This window comes from Scyliorhinus torazame, chromosome 7 (genome assembly GCF_047496885.1).
Source record: "Scyliorhinus torazame isolate Kashiwa2021f chromosome 7, sScyTor2.1, whole genome shotgun sequence".
Taxonomy (NCBI): domain Eukaryota; kingdom Metazoa; phylum Chordata; class Chondrichthyes; order Carcharhiniformes; family Scyliorhinidae; genus Scyliorhinus; species Scyliorhinus torazame.
Genome location: NC_092713.1, coordinates 284,723,692 through 284,738,602, shown reverse-complemented (window position 1 = coordinate 284,738,602; position 14,911 = coordinate 284,723,692). Strand labels below are relative to the sequence as shown.

Below are 14,911 nucleotides of genomic sequence, written 5' to 3'. Positions count from 1 at the left end.
AAAGGTTTTCCTCAAATCCCCTCTGTACCTCCTGTCCCTCACCTTCAAATTATGCCCCCTCGGGCGGCACAAGGTGCAGTGGTTCGCACTGGGACTGCGGCCCTGAGGACCCGGGTTTGAACGGCGGCCCTGGGTCACTGTCCGTGTGGAGTTTGCACATTCTCCCTGTGTCTGCGTGGGTTTCACCCCCACGGCCCAAAGATGTGGAGGTTAGGTGGATTGGCCACGCTAAATTGCCCCTTAATTCAAAAAAAATAAATAAATAAAAGGGTACTCTAAATTCATTTTTTTTTAAATTTATGCCCCCTCATTATTGGCACTTCAACTAAGGGGAACAGCTGCTTCCCATCCACCCTGTCCACACCCCTCATAATCCTATACCGCAGGTCCAGTGCAATCAAATCCTTCCGAAAGTGTGGTGATCAGAACTGTATTCCAGCTATGGCCCAGCCAACGTTTTTTACAACTCCAATGTAACCTCGCTGCTTTTACAATCTATGCCCAAGGGATGAAAGCAAGTGTTCCATATGCCTTCTTAGTGACTCTATTATTCTGCCCTGCCACCTTCAGAGATCTCTGGACAAGCACCTCAAGATCCCTCTGTTCCTCTGAGTTTCCTCATGTCCTGCCATTCACTGAGTGCTCCCTTGTCTTGTTACTCTTTCCAAAGTACATCACCTGGCACTTTTCAGGGTTAAATTCCATCTGCCTCTGATCTTCCCATTAACCGGTCTACATCATCCTGTAACAAAAGACCTCCTTCCTCACTATTAACCACCCTGCCAATCTTCATGTCATCCAACAATTTTCTTATCATTCCCCCCCCCACAATCACAACTATGTCGTTTTTTATATTCCGAATAAGAAACTCAGCACTGATCCCTATGGTACACCACTGGACACCAGCCTCAGGTCACTCAAACAGCCTTCTACCACCACCCTCTGTCCCCTACCACAAAGCTAAGCCAGCTTTGGATCCAACTTGCCAAGTTACCTTGGCTCCCCTGTGCCTTCTTCCTTCTTCCTCAGTTTCCCATGCGCGACCTTGTCTAAGGCTTTGCTGAAATTCAAACAAACTACCTCAACTGCACTCCACTCATCGACACATCCGATCACCTCCTCGAAAAATCCAATCAAATGCATTAGGCATGGGGACTTCTGGTGGCGGCTATGAAGGAGTAAGTCACACATTTGGTGGCTCCCGCTCGGGTCAGACTTTTGGACCTTTTCCCCCAATTTTCTACCTGACTTGATCTGTAAAACTGAAGACAGAGGCAATTGTGTACTGAATTCCCACATCAGTTGATGGAGCGAAGGACTGGAGGTGCTCGTAAAGGCAGAAATAGAAAGACAGAGAAGGCTTGGGCTGAAGCTGCAGCGGGAGACAACATGGCGGAGGGCCGGACCTCTGGTTTGTCGACCCAGCGGTCTATGGAGCAGCTGATGCAAGTTATTCAGGAAGGCTTTGTAAAGCAGAAACGGGACTGGTTGGACCCGATAAAAGAGTCGATTGAGCGGCTGGAGCTTAGATTGGACGCCCAAGATCGGGCGATCCAGAAGGTGGAGAAGGTGCTGGCTGAGGAGGAGGAACATCAAACTGCGGTGGAGTTGGAGGTGGGGATGCTGAGAGACCAGCAGAAGAAGCTCCTGGACAATGTGGAGGACCTAGAGACCTTGAGAATCGTTGGGCTCCCGGAGGGGTCCAAAGGAGCCGGCGCTGGGGCATACATCGTGGACATGTTTGAGAAGCTGCTGGGGGATGGGGCATTCTCCCGACCCTTGGAGGTGGACAGGGCTCACACACCACTCGTGAGGAAGCCGGGAATGGGAGACGCCCCGAGGGCAATGGTGGTGAGATTCCACAGGTACTTGGATAAGGAGCGCATTCTACAGTGGGCCAAGCAGACACGGAGCTGTAAGTGGGACAACAGTATTCTGTGGGTTTACCAAGACCTGAGTGTGGAGGTGGCCAGGAGAAGAGCAGGCTTCAACCAGATTAGGTCGATCCTTTTTAAGAAAAAGGTGAAGTTCGGACTGTTGTATCCACCCGTCTCTGGGTCACGCACGAGGAACAGCACTTTTATTTTGTGTCGCCTGAGGACGCGCTGGACTTCGCGAAAAGAAAAGGACTGGTGGTGGACAGAGAACTTTTGAAATTTGCTGCAATGTTCATTTTTTTTTCTGTTCTTTTAAAAAAAGTTCCTTGTTTTTTGTTTTGTGGAAGCAGTTTCTAATGCCTTTTGCATTGATTTGGGACCAGCGGTAGAGCTGAGTGAGTTACAGTTTTCATTTGCACTGTTGGGGGATGGAGGTGTGCTTGTTTAGATCTTGGTGTTTTTCTGTTGGGCAATTGTGTGGGGATTGATTGATGTTGGAGTTTGTTTGTATGAGCGGGGGGGGAGGGTGGGGAGGGAATAATAGGTGGGAGACTATCCAGCGCCAGGGATGGGGGCCACCAAGCTAGCTGGGCGGGCTAGCTCACGGAAGCGCAGTGGGGGGGGGGGGGTGCATATGATCAATTTATTAAAGGGGTTGGGTTACAGAGTGTTGTCATGGGGGGGAGGGGGGAAACACTCTGCTGACAAGGGAGGAACTTGGGCTAAGGGACAGAGAGGAGATTAGGGCAGAGGCTGCCTGGGAGCGGGCCGGTGGAGGCGCGGAGCATTTGCTGGAGGCGGGTCCAAAAAAGGGGATGGCTGATTGGCAAAGGGGGGGGGGGGCAATGAGCCCCCCAACTAGGCTGATCACCTGGAATATTCGAGGGTTAAATGGGCCGGTCAAGAGGGCACGTGTGTTCGCGCATCTTAGGGGACTGAAGGCGGATGTGGTAATGTTGCAGGAGACACACCTTAGAGTAACTGACCAGATTAGATTGAGGAAAGGCTGGGTCAGTTGAAATACCTGGCTTCTACAGTCAGTCAGGTCTTTCACTCGGGACTAGACTCAAAGACTGGAGGGGTCGCGATCCTGATCAATAAGCGAGTGGTGTTTGAGGCAGGTAGAATAGTCTCGGATGTGGGAGGTCCGTACATTACGGTCAATGGGAAACTGGAGGGGGTGCAGGTGGTATTAGTAAATGTGTATGTGCCAAATTGGGATGATGTGGAGTTTATAAAGAGGATGCTGGGGAAGATACCGGACCTGGACTCGCACAGGTTGGTCATGGGTGGGGACTTCAACACAGTTATTGACCCTGGCTTGGACCAGTCAAGCACGAAAACAGGCAGGGTGCCAGCAATGGCAAAGGAACTAAAAGGGTTCATGGAGCAGATGGGGGGGTGGATCCATGGAGATTTGGGCAGCCGAGGGTGAAAGAGTTCTCCTTCTACTCACACGTGCATAAAGTGTACTCCCGGATCGATTTCTTCATTTTGAGCAGGGCCTTACTGGCAGGGGTGATGGACACGGGGTACTCGGCGATCACAATCTCAGACCATGCTCCGCACTGGGTTGACCTGCAGGTTAGTAAAGACAGTAACCAGCACCCACACTGAGGTTAGATGTGGGACTTTTGGCTGACGAAGGGGTGTGTGAGTGGCTGAGGAAATGTATTCAGAGCTACCTGCAGGTCAACGAAACAGGGGAAATTTCAGCAGCGATGGTCTGGGAAGCACTGAAGGTGGTTGGCAGAGGGGAGCTGATCTCGATACGGGCCCATCGGGAGAAGGTGGACAGAGCAGAGACAGACCGACTGGTAAAGGAGATACTACAGATCGAAAGGAGGTATGCGGAGACCCCAGAGGCAGGGTTTTTAAGGGAATGGATTATGCCTTCCTTTAGTAGCCGCTGGACTTCGGACCGAATGAAGGTCCGGTCCTGGGCGCTGTACCGTCTGCTCCTAGTGGCGACGGGTTTGCAATCCGGGGTGAGGTTCGCAAACAAGGACGGGGGTTGCACCTTGAGGGTTGCGAGGCCGCAGATAGTGAGTGGGGGTATTGGGCCGCCGAATTTGAACGTAAGGCTCTGTAGGTTGCATTGGAAATCTAATCCCAGTAAGGTGGGGGCCAGCGGTAGAGCTGAGTGAGTTACAGTTTTCATTTGCACTGTTGGGGGATGGAGGTGTGCTTGTTTAGATCTTGGTGTTTTTCTGTTGGGCAATTGTGTGGGGATTGATTGATGTTGGAGTTTGTTTGTATGAGCGGGGGGGGAGGGTGGGGAGGGAATAATAGGTGGGAGACTATCCAGCGCCAGGGATGGGGGCCACCAAGCTAGCTGGGCGGGCTAGCTCACGGAAGCGCAGTGGGGGGGGGGGGGTGCATATGATCAATTTATTAAAGGGGTTGGGTTACAGAGTGTTGTCATAGGGGGGGGAGGGGGGGAAACACTCTGCTGACAAGGGAGGAACTTGGGCTAAGGGACAGAGAGGAGATTAGGGGAGCGGGCCGGTGGAGGCGCGGAGCATTTGCTGGAGGCGGGTCCAAAAAAGGGGATGGCTGATTGGCAAAGGGGGGGGGGCAATGAGCCCCCCAACTAGGCTGATCACCTAGAATATTCGAGGGTTAAATGGGACCGGCACACAACCGCGAAATGGCCCTTTTTCCCGCAGCTCTTGCAGATTGCTGCGCGGGCCGGGCAGCGCTGCCGGGGGTGTTTCGCCTGGCCGCAGAAATAGCAGCGGGCGCCCCCGGTGCGACTTGGCGTTTGGACCGCGCAAGCCTGTGGGGTGTCCGGGGGGGGGGGTGGGTTTGTCGCGACGGGTACGTACGGAGCCCAATGGGCTGCCGCGCGGTCGGGGCCGTAGGCGCGGGTATTACGCGCGGCCACGTCTAGGGAGGCTGCTAGGGCCCGGGCCTCTGAGAGTCCTAGCGACTCTCTTTCTAGAAGTCTTTGGCGGATTTGGGAGGAATTCATACCTGCCACAAAAGCATCGCGCATTAACATGTCCGTGTGTTCATTTGCGTTCACCGAAGGGCAGCTGCAGGCTCGTCCCAAAATCAGCAGCGCGGCGTAGAATTCGTCCATCGATTCTCCGGGACCTTGCCGTCTCGTCGCGAGCTGGTAGCGAGCGTAGATTTGGTTAACTGGGCGGACATAGAGACTTTTCAGTGCTGCAAACGCCGTCTGGAAATCCTCCGCGTCTTCGATGAGGGAGAAAATCTCCGTGCTCACCCTCGAGTGCAGGACCTGTAGTTTTTGGTCTTCTGTGACCCGGCCGGTGGCCGTTCTGAGGTAGGCCTCGAAACAAGTCTGCCAGTGCTTGAAGGCTGCTGCCGCGTTCACTGCGTGGGGGCTGATCCTCAGGCATTCCGAAATGATCCTGAGCTCCATAGTCCTTTTTAGGCACGCTTAATAAATTGTAGCGCACAAAGACTCCGTGAGACGAATAGAGTGAAGTCGATGAGGCTTTATTAAGCGTGTCTGTTCCCCCGCAGCTCGATAGTAGAATGGCCTGCGGGGAGGACTCCGGCTTCTTATACTCCGCCTTCAGGGCAGAGCTAGAGGTCAACGGCCAACCAGGACCCGGGATCTGTCAGCCAATGACATTAGGGCTTCCAGTCCCACATGACCCCCAATACATACTACCACAATTAGTAAGTGGAAGCTTTAGGTACCTAGGCATTCGAGTGACACGGGAATGGGACCGGCTGCATAAATTAAATCTGTCCCAGCTAGTAGACCAAATGAAGGACGATTTTCAGAGGTGGGACGCGCTTCCGTTGTCACTGGCTGGGAGGGTGCAGACGGTGAAGATGACGGTCCTCCCGAGATTCCTGTTTGTATTTCAGTGTCTCCATCTTTATTCCGCGGTCCTTTTTTAAATGGGTCAACAAAGTGATCACTGGCTTCATTTGGGCGGGCAAGACCCTGCGAGTAAGAAAGGTAATGCTTGAGCGGAGTCGGGGAGAGGGCGGGCTGGCGCTGCCAAATTTTAGTAATTATTACTGGGCGGCGAATATAGCCATGATTAGGAAGTGGGTGGTGAGGGAGGGGTCAGCATGGGAGCGTAGGGAGGCGGCTTCATGCAAGGGCACCAATTTGGGGGCGTTGGTAACTGCGCCTCTGCCATTCCCGCTGGCACGGTACTCCAGCCCCGTGGTGGTGGCAGCCCTGGGAGTCTGGGGGCAATGGCGGAGACGTGGGAGCAGAGGGAGCATTGGTCAGGTCCCCAATCTGTAATAATCACCGGTTTGCCCCGGGAAGTATGGATGGGGGGTTCCGGATATGGCGGAGAGCAGGGATTGAGAGGCTGGGGGATATGTTTATAGAGGGGAGCTTTCCGAGTATGAGGGCGCTGGAGGAGAAGTTTGGGTTGGCGAGGGGAAACAAATTCAGGTATCTGCAGGTGCGGGACTTCTTACATAAACAGGTGTCAATCTTCCCGCTCCTACCGCTAAGGGGGATTCAGGACAGGGTAGTTTCCAGAGGGTGGGTAGGAGAAGGATGCGTCTCTGACATTTACAAGGAAGTTATGGGGTCAGAGGAGACGCAGACCGAAGTGCTGAAGCGCAAGTGCGAGGAGAAGCTGGGAGGAGAGATAGAGGATGGTCTATGGGCGGACGCGTCGAGTAAAGTCAACGCGTCCACAACATGTGCCAGGCTCAGCCTGATACAATTTAAGGTCGTTCACCGGGCTCACATGACAATGGCCCGGATGAGCAGATTCTTTGGGGTGGAAGACAGGTGTGCAAAATGTGCAGGAGGACCAGCGAACCATGTCCACATGGTCTGGACATGTCCGAAGCTCAGGGGATTTTGGCAAGGATTTGCAGATGTCAAGTCCACGGTGTTAAAAACAAGGGTGGCACTGAGTCCTGAGGTGGCGATTTTCGGGGTGTCGGAAGACCCGGGAATCCAGGAGAGAGGCAGACGTTCTAGCCTTTGCTTCCCTGGTAGCCCGGAGACGGATACTATTAGCTTGGAGGGACTCAAAGCCCCCGAAGTCGGAGACCTGGCTATCGGATATGGCTAGCTTTCTCTGTTTGGCGAAAATCAAGTTCGCCTTGAGAGGGTCACTGTTAGGGTTCACCCGGAAGTGGCAACCATTCGTCGACTTCTTCGCGGAAAATTAATAGTCAGCAGAAAGGGGGGGGGGTTTAGTTTAGCTTCAAGTAGGGGGTTAATAAAGGTGGGACCTGTAAGGGAGGGAGACGGCTTTTGCACTATGTTTATAGTTTCATGTACATTGTTTATTGTGTTGTTGTTACAATACCAAAAATACCTCAATAAAATGTTTATTAAAAAAAAAAGAAAGGCTGTGAGTTGATGTATTTCTGAACCTACAGAGACCTGAAAGAATCTGCAGTGAAAACCTTAAACTGAACGCAAAGTTTGAAGAGGAGAAAGATACTAGAAACAACCATCAGAAACAAAGTCTCTTCTCTTTGAGTTTTATTCTTATTATTTTCACCCCCTCTGTGTTTGTTTGTCTCTCGTGTGTGCGTGTGTGTATATAATATATATAGGATGGGGGCAAGTTAAAGTAGGGGGGGATTAGGAATTAAATAATTGTAACCCAGTTGTATTTGCTGTATATTTTGTTATAAATAAAAAGGAATTCATAGAATCCTACAGTGCAGAAGGAGGCCACTTGGTCCGTTGAGTCTGCATCGAACCTCTGAAACAGCATCCTACCAAGGCCCGCTCCCCCGCCCTATCCCTGTAACCTTACCTAACCGAAGGGGCATTAAGGGGCAATGTAGCATGGCCAATCGACTTACCCTGCACATCTTGGACCGTGGGAGGAAACCGGAGCACCCGGAGGAAACCCACGCGGACACGGTGGGAAAGTGCAAACTCCACACAGTCACCCAAGGCCGGAATTGAACCCAGATCCCTGACATTGTGAGGCAGCAGTGTTAACCACTATGCCGCTCTTTTTTTTAGGCCATTTGGCCCATCGGGTCTGCATCGACACCCTAACCTCGGCCCACTCCCCCACTCTGTCCCCATAACCCCACCTAACCTGCCCCTTTGGACACAAAGGGGTAATTTAGCTTGGCCAATCCACCTAACCTGCACATCTTTGGACAGTGGGAGGAAACTAGAGGCACTTTGGACAGGGGAGGAAGTGCAAACTCCACAGAGACAGTCACCAAAGGCTGAAATTGAACATGGGTCCCTGGCGTTGTGAGACAGCATTGCTAACCACTGTGCCACCATGCCACCCACTGTGCCACTGTGTCGCTCACTAATTGTGTTTAAATTTACAAACCTCGTGACTGTAATTATTGGGCAGTCAAGCGTCAAAGACTTCAGGTATTTTTTTCAAAGAATTATTCGTTAATTCAATTGTGTTATGGCTCCAGGTCAAGTGAGGCAGGCATTGACCACGCACTAGCTCAGGGTGTTGTAATAACTAATAAGTAGTAATAACTAATTGTTTGTTTTATTTTCAGATCCTCTAAAATAGCCTTGTCGAAGAATACAAAAGCAATATAAAAAGTGTAATTGCTACAATGTTCTTACTCATATCAAGGAGCCATCTCGTGTTTAGTTAACATTATGCAAACATCACACACATGAGGTATGCACTTCTCAAATTGTTTATTTTGCCCAAACTATTTCCATAATACAATTGTACATTATTGGAAAACAAAGAACAATAACTTTCTGAAAGGTTGTCACAAATAAGTAACATGATTGAAAAGTTCAAGGGGTGTTTTGTTTCAATCGTGTATTCCATTTGTTTAATTATTTTCCTCTTTTTTTCTCTGTTCCACGTGTCACCTCCTCAATCAGATGATAGTCAGGCAATCTGCTTCAAGATCTCTACAAACTTCTAGCAGGTTCAAACAATTTACTACCAAGCAATTAGCGACAAAATGACATAATAAGGGTTTGCGGTCGCAATTCTCTACGTAATCCTGTACTTATTTTAGACAATGGAAAGTGCAGGATAAGGTTGATGAACTTGCCAATTAGGTACAGTGCTGCCATTAAGAGTGGCCCGTTTAACTTTTAGTTAGACTTGTATCAATGTTGACTTCGGAGCACATTCCCTACACTGCCTCTGGGTCATGAATGTTTTGCGCAAAGGGTGATTTAGAAGCAGAAAGAATAATGCCACCTAACAGTTGAGTTGATCGTTGATGCCATCTGATGTATGCTCAGGATATCATGTTTGCAGTTAATTGTAAAGAAATCATAGTTTCTTATGTGTGGTAGCCTGCTCCCAAAGTGTTGACTAGTAACATTACCCTGTACTCAGAAAAATAAGTTTATGTTATTAAAGGAGGTTTGTAATAACAAAGCTTGAGTTAATGATATTCTATTGTATTAACACAACAGCGGCAATGTCAGCTTGGATACAAAGTGTATGTATTCTTAAACTAGCAATTTGTGCCCATCTGGTTTTCCGAACATACAATTATTTGGTATTAGTCTGTCATTGCCAGGTATGAAGCTGTAATTTCCTGCCTTAGGGTAGTAGTTGTTATTAATAGTATAAATAGATAATTTTCAGTGCAGAACAAAACAGCAGATGAATTCTCAAAGGTAATTTTGAGATGATTGTAATTCTTGTAATTAATGTAAACTTATTATCGGTCTAAAAATTGTTGGTCACTTATTAAAATAGTATTACAGAGAATATTTGCTGCATTACCATCTATATATCATAACACTGCTTTCAGGTTTGACAATGCTCATTCCTTTTGTTTCAATTAACATTTGCAATAATGTCTAGAAATTTCTAATAAGTAATAAAACTGGAATAATTGAAATGATAGAGCTAACAATAACAACTGAGTGAATAATGTATCGTTTTTAAGTTGAATTTATACATATACAAGAAAGTAGAGTGGTTCTAAATTCACTTAGGTATGCTATGAACCTTGGTACCCATAAGACTAGACGGGAACACAGTTGAAAAAAACTGGGCTAGCAACAGTGGTCAAGTGACACAGAGATGCAGAAAAAAACCCAGTTTAGCCAGTATGTGTCAGAGAGTGAATACATGGATTTTCAGCTCTCTGAGATAAGAAATACCACAAGTCTATTGGCGGACCAAGTTGAGGGATCTCAAGCGTTTTCTCTGCAGTTGAAGCAATAGAGAGTTTAGATTGTGGTTTGGGTGTCTTGAGAAGAGATAAGAGCTGGGTGAGAAGTATCAACTGACTGCTCAAGAATTTACTGGAAGTAGACCAGTGTTTTTCAAACATTTTTGCCCGGGGCCCATTTTTGCAAATGTTAATTGAAACAAAAGGAATGAGCATTGTCAAACCTGAAAGCAGTGTTATGATATATAGATGGTAATGCCAACCGGGACCCATGATCCATGCCAGCCGACCTTTGTGGCTCGAGCAAGCCAACCTTCGCCACCCACTATTTTCACTTATCTTGAATGTGACATAATAGCCTGCTTGGTTCTCATGATGTCACTTGCTTTGCTATTCAATGCTACATTTCTGATAATGACTCGGCTGATGGTTTAAGATTTCACTGTAGCCGCTGAAAAAAATAAAGAGGTTTGTCCTCAAACTTGCCATGTTTAGTCTTCAAATGTCTTTGAAGTTTTGAGGGTTTTAAACTTTCACTTGCCAGTGCTTCCCTGCATATAACACACATGAACTTCGAATCCTGATTTGCCGGGGAACAATTAATAACCCACACCACAAGTAATCATCTTTATGCTGCTTTGTCCCTGTTTTCAGCTTCTTCTTCATGGGTTGTTCACCAGAGACCCAGGAGTCTCACCAGCACTGCTGGCAGCTGCAAAATGGAGGAATTTCTCTCGCGCCCAGAACATGTGACGTCATCGCACGGGACGCGTGACCTGCTCCCTGCTGCCGCTCTCGGTTAGAGGACGTTTTCTGAAACAAACTGGCCCTGGACAGCATGCTGACATCAGGAGGAGGCGGTCCACCCTGCTGGGCATCGGGCCTGCGCACTGCTTGATCTGGCACACATGGGCAGGATGGCCGGAAATCTCAAAAGTCTGTCACTGGCAGCGTTTCTAAAGGCATGTCGCGGCAGTAGAACGTTCTTTCCCCGATCGGTAATGCTCCAGAAACCCTCCTGAAACCTGCGGTCGTAACCCTGAGTTTGAAAATCCCTGAAGTAGACCATTTGCATGCCTGCCAGTCCCAGTCAAGGAGCCTTTGTGTCAAGCTAGTGGTAAATTTTCACTGGTTTATGTGTCTGTAAAGATGTTGCTGCGTAAAGGAATATTGGAAAAATGAATCACCTTCCTGTGTTTTTACTGAGATCGTTCCAAACTTTTTGCCTGGTGTAATATTGTTCATTTTTTTTGTTTTAATAAATACTTAATTATTTGTGTCAAAAGTTCATTCGCAGACTCCCATGAATTTGCTTGGTAACTTTATCCAAAAAAAGTTAGGATCTATCGAGCCAAGTTTCACTCTGGGATCTGACTTGTTGGATTGGATTTGTTTATTGTCACATGTACCAAGGTACAGTGAAAAGTATTTTTCTGCGAGCAGCTCAACAGATCATTAAGTACATGAAAAGAAAAGGAAATAAAAGAAAATACTGTGGTATTATCAGGTATTGCAGTAACCGAGAGGCTGAAGACCATTGGTTAAACCTAGGAGTTTACCATTGGCTGTTTTGTATGTAGCTCTGCCCTGACAGGCGGGGTATAAGAACCGGTGCCGTCCCAGCAGCCCTCATTTTGTACCGAAGCTGCTGGGGAACAGTTCTAGTCTATTAAAGCCTTCAGTTATGTTACTACCTCATTTTCGTAGTAATTGATCGTGCATCAAATACATAATAGGGCAACACAAGGTACACAATGTAACTACATAACACCGGCATCGGATGAGGCATACAGGGGTGTAGTGTTAATGAGGTCAGTCCACAAGAGGGTTGTTTAGGAGTCTGGTAACAGCGGGGAAGAAGCTATTTTAGAATCTGTTTGTGTGTGTTCTCAGGCTTTTGTATCTCCTGCCCGATGGAAGAAGTTAGAAGAGACCGACTGTAATGTCAGCTGGGACTGTAACGGAATTCACAATTCAATAGCACTTTTAACGTGGTTAAGCATTCCAAGCAGCCTCACAGAAGTATTATCAAATAAAATTGATCAAATGAAATCTAGCCACATAAGGATGAACATACTATTTAGGACCGAGAGTAGGTCATTTGTTCCTTTGAGCCTGCTCCGCTCCCTCATTTGATAAGGTCATAGCTGATCTGATTGTGGCCTCAACTCTATCTTGCTGTCTATCCCCTATACCCTTTGATTCAAGTGTCAATCAAGAATCCAACCTCCTAACAAATATTCAATGAACCTGCAGCCACTGCTCTGTGGGGAAGAGAATTCCATCAACTAATGACCCTCTTGAGACAAAAATAATTTTCCTCATCTCCAACTTAAATGGGAGACGCCTTGTTTTTTGAATTGTCTCCTAGTTCTGGTGTCCCTATAACGGGAAACATTCTTTCAGCCTCCACCCTATCAAATCCCTTCAGGATCTTATATTTCAATAAGATCTCCTCTCATTCTTTTAAAATCCAATGGGTATAGTTCCAACCTGTCCAACCTTTCTTCACAAGTCAGCACTTTCATCCCAGGGATCAGTCGAGTAAACCTCTCTACACTGCTTCCAATGTAATTATTGCCTTTCTTCAATAAGGAGATGAAAACTGTACAGAGTACTCCAGGTGCGAGCTGCCCAACACTCTCCACAACCGCGGCAAAACATCCCAACTTATATGTTCCATTTCCATTTTCAATTAACAACAATATTCCATTTGCCTTCCTAATCACTTGCTGTAACTGCATACGAACATTTTGTGCTTCATATACCAGGGGCAAGCTTCCGCGACTGCATTGTACCCGGCATGGTTCCAAGTACTAGGGGGGAATAGTGGGAGGGGGAAAAACCGAGATTTGTGCCAGGCGCGAACCATTTTGTGATTCACCCAGCCCGCTCCCGATGGCGAGTTCCGATCTTGCCCAAAAATGGGGAGAATATCATTAACCCTAATTTGCGCATTCATTTCAATCTCACTGACGAGATTGAAGTTGAATGCATCGACCTCCCGGGAATTACCCGACTCCCCGGCGGGAAGTCACGCAGGGGGTCGTTTTGTACTCCTTTTCAAAAGATGTGAAGCTGCTGCAATGGCTTCTAAGGGAAAGATAGGAGGCGAATAGCCTTTTCCATTTTCAGCATGCCTTTCCTGGGCCCCAGAGCTGCTACCCCAGGGCTTGTGAGGGGGGGGGGGCCCTTCAGAGGGCTTCGGCTTCGTCGAGGGGCCATAGTGTTCCAGGTCGGGGGTTACCACTGGGCCAGCAGGGTCAGGGGCTTTGCGTCTGTGAGATCTTCAAGCCACGTTAAATATTGTGGAGGCATAACAGGGGCAACCATAGCGTCGATAGATGTTTGAGGTGGCAGCATATGTGTCGGGGCCCACCCCACACTCTGAGGACCTGGCTGCCCATCAGTTTGGGGAGGGACCCAGAGGGAGAGGCCAGCGACGGCCCAAGGTGTACAGGTGAAGCTGGTCATTTGGGGAGATGTTATCATAGAATTTACAGAGCAGAAGGAGGTCATTCAGCCCATCGAGTCTGCACCGGCTCTTGGAAAGAGCACCCTACCCAAGGTCAACACCGCCACCCTATCCCCATAACCCAGTAACCCCACCCAACACTAAGGGCAATTTTGGACACTAAAGGCAATTTATCATGGCCAATCCACCTAACCCGCACACCTTTGGACTGTGGGAGGAAACCGGAGCACCCGGAGGAAACCCACGCACACACGGGGAGGATGTGCAGACTCCGCACAGACAGTGACCCAAGCCAGAATCGAACCTGGGACCCTGGAGCTGTGAAGCAATTGTGCTATCCACAAGGCTACCGTGCTGCCCCATGTTGGACAGCATGTGCCGCAGGAGGCTCCGCCTCAACATTAGGACGGTGCAACACCTGTCCCATGTGCTTGTGGTTCGGTGGCCGTCAAGATCGCCGCAGCCCTGAACCTTTGCGCTTCGGGTTCATCCAGGGCTCGAACGGGGATTTGTGCGGCATTTTGAAACCTACAGCCCACAAGTGCATCCGTGAAGTCATGGATGCCCTGTTTGCCCAGGGGCTGGTTTAGCACAGGGCTAAATAGTTGGCTTTTAAAGTAGAATAAGGCAGGCCAGCAGCGCGGTTCAATTCCTGTAACAGCCTCCCCGGACAGGCGCCGGAATGTGGCGACTAGGGGCTTTTCACAGTAACTTCATTTGAAGCCTACTTGTTACAATAAGCAATTTTCATTTCATTTCATTTTCATTTTTCATGATGGGTTGGCTCTTGGGGGATAAGGGGTAGTGGCTGAAGTCCTGGCTAATGATGCTAGTATGCCAGTACGGCGGCTGGTGACCGATGTGGAGACCCGATCTAATGAGGCCCATGCGGCCAACCAGGCTGTCTATGAGCAATGCATCAGGCTGCTGAAAATGAGGTGCCAATGCCTCGACTGCTCTGGTGGTGCACTGCAGGCTACCCCCCAGAAGGTTTCCCACTTTGTGGTGGTCTGCTGTGCCCTCCACAACCTGATACAGCAGTGGGGCAACGTGCTGGAGGTGGAGGAGGAGGAACATGCGGCTACGTCTGAGGAGGAGGAGACGGACCAGAAGGGGCTGGAGAATGAACCCGGGGAGAACCCACGGAGCAGCTGGAAGATGGAGGACAGGCGGCTGTGGCGAGAGTCCGGCATGCCTGGAGGACAAGGGAGACCCTCATTCTCACCCACTTCTCACAGGACGTGGCTTTATCCATCATCTCACCCCCCTCCCTCCTACCCACCAGCCATCCCATCCTCTTCGTGCCCCTCCCACCGACCCACATCTTCCCCCCAGCCCCACATATTCACTCACCCACCCACCCATTTCCACTCCCTCCTCCCAATCGCCCTGTCTCATCCTCCAAGGGTCTGTGCAGCATCACTCCAGGGTGTTGAGTCTGTGTCGGCACTGTCAGTGGGCCATAAACAAGTCAGGAGGGTGATGATTACCTCCTATG

General features: G+C 49.0%; 1 long non-coding RNA gene across 1 annotated transcript in view; it reads left to right on the top strand.

Moving 5' to 3' along the window:
- LOC140427479 (uncharacterized) overlaps positions 1 to 11,175 on the top strand; it is a 44,507-nt gene extending 33,332 nt beyond the window's left edge. The window contains exons 2-3 of the long non-coding RNA XR_011948508.1: positions 8,337 to 8,464; positions 10,593 to 11,175. This is a non-coding gene — a long non-coding RNA (uncharacterized lncRNA). The remainder of the gene's footprint in view (positions 1 to 8,336; positions 8,465 to 10,592) is intronic.
- Positions 11,176 to 14,911: the final 3,736 nt, after the last annotated feature.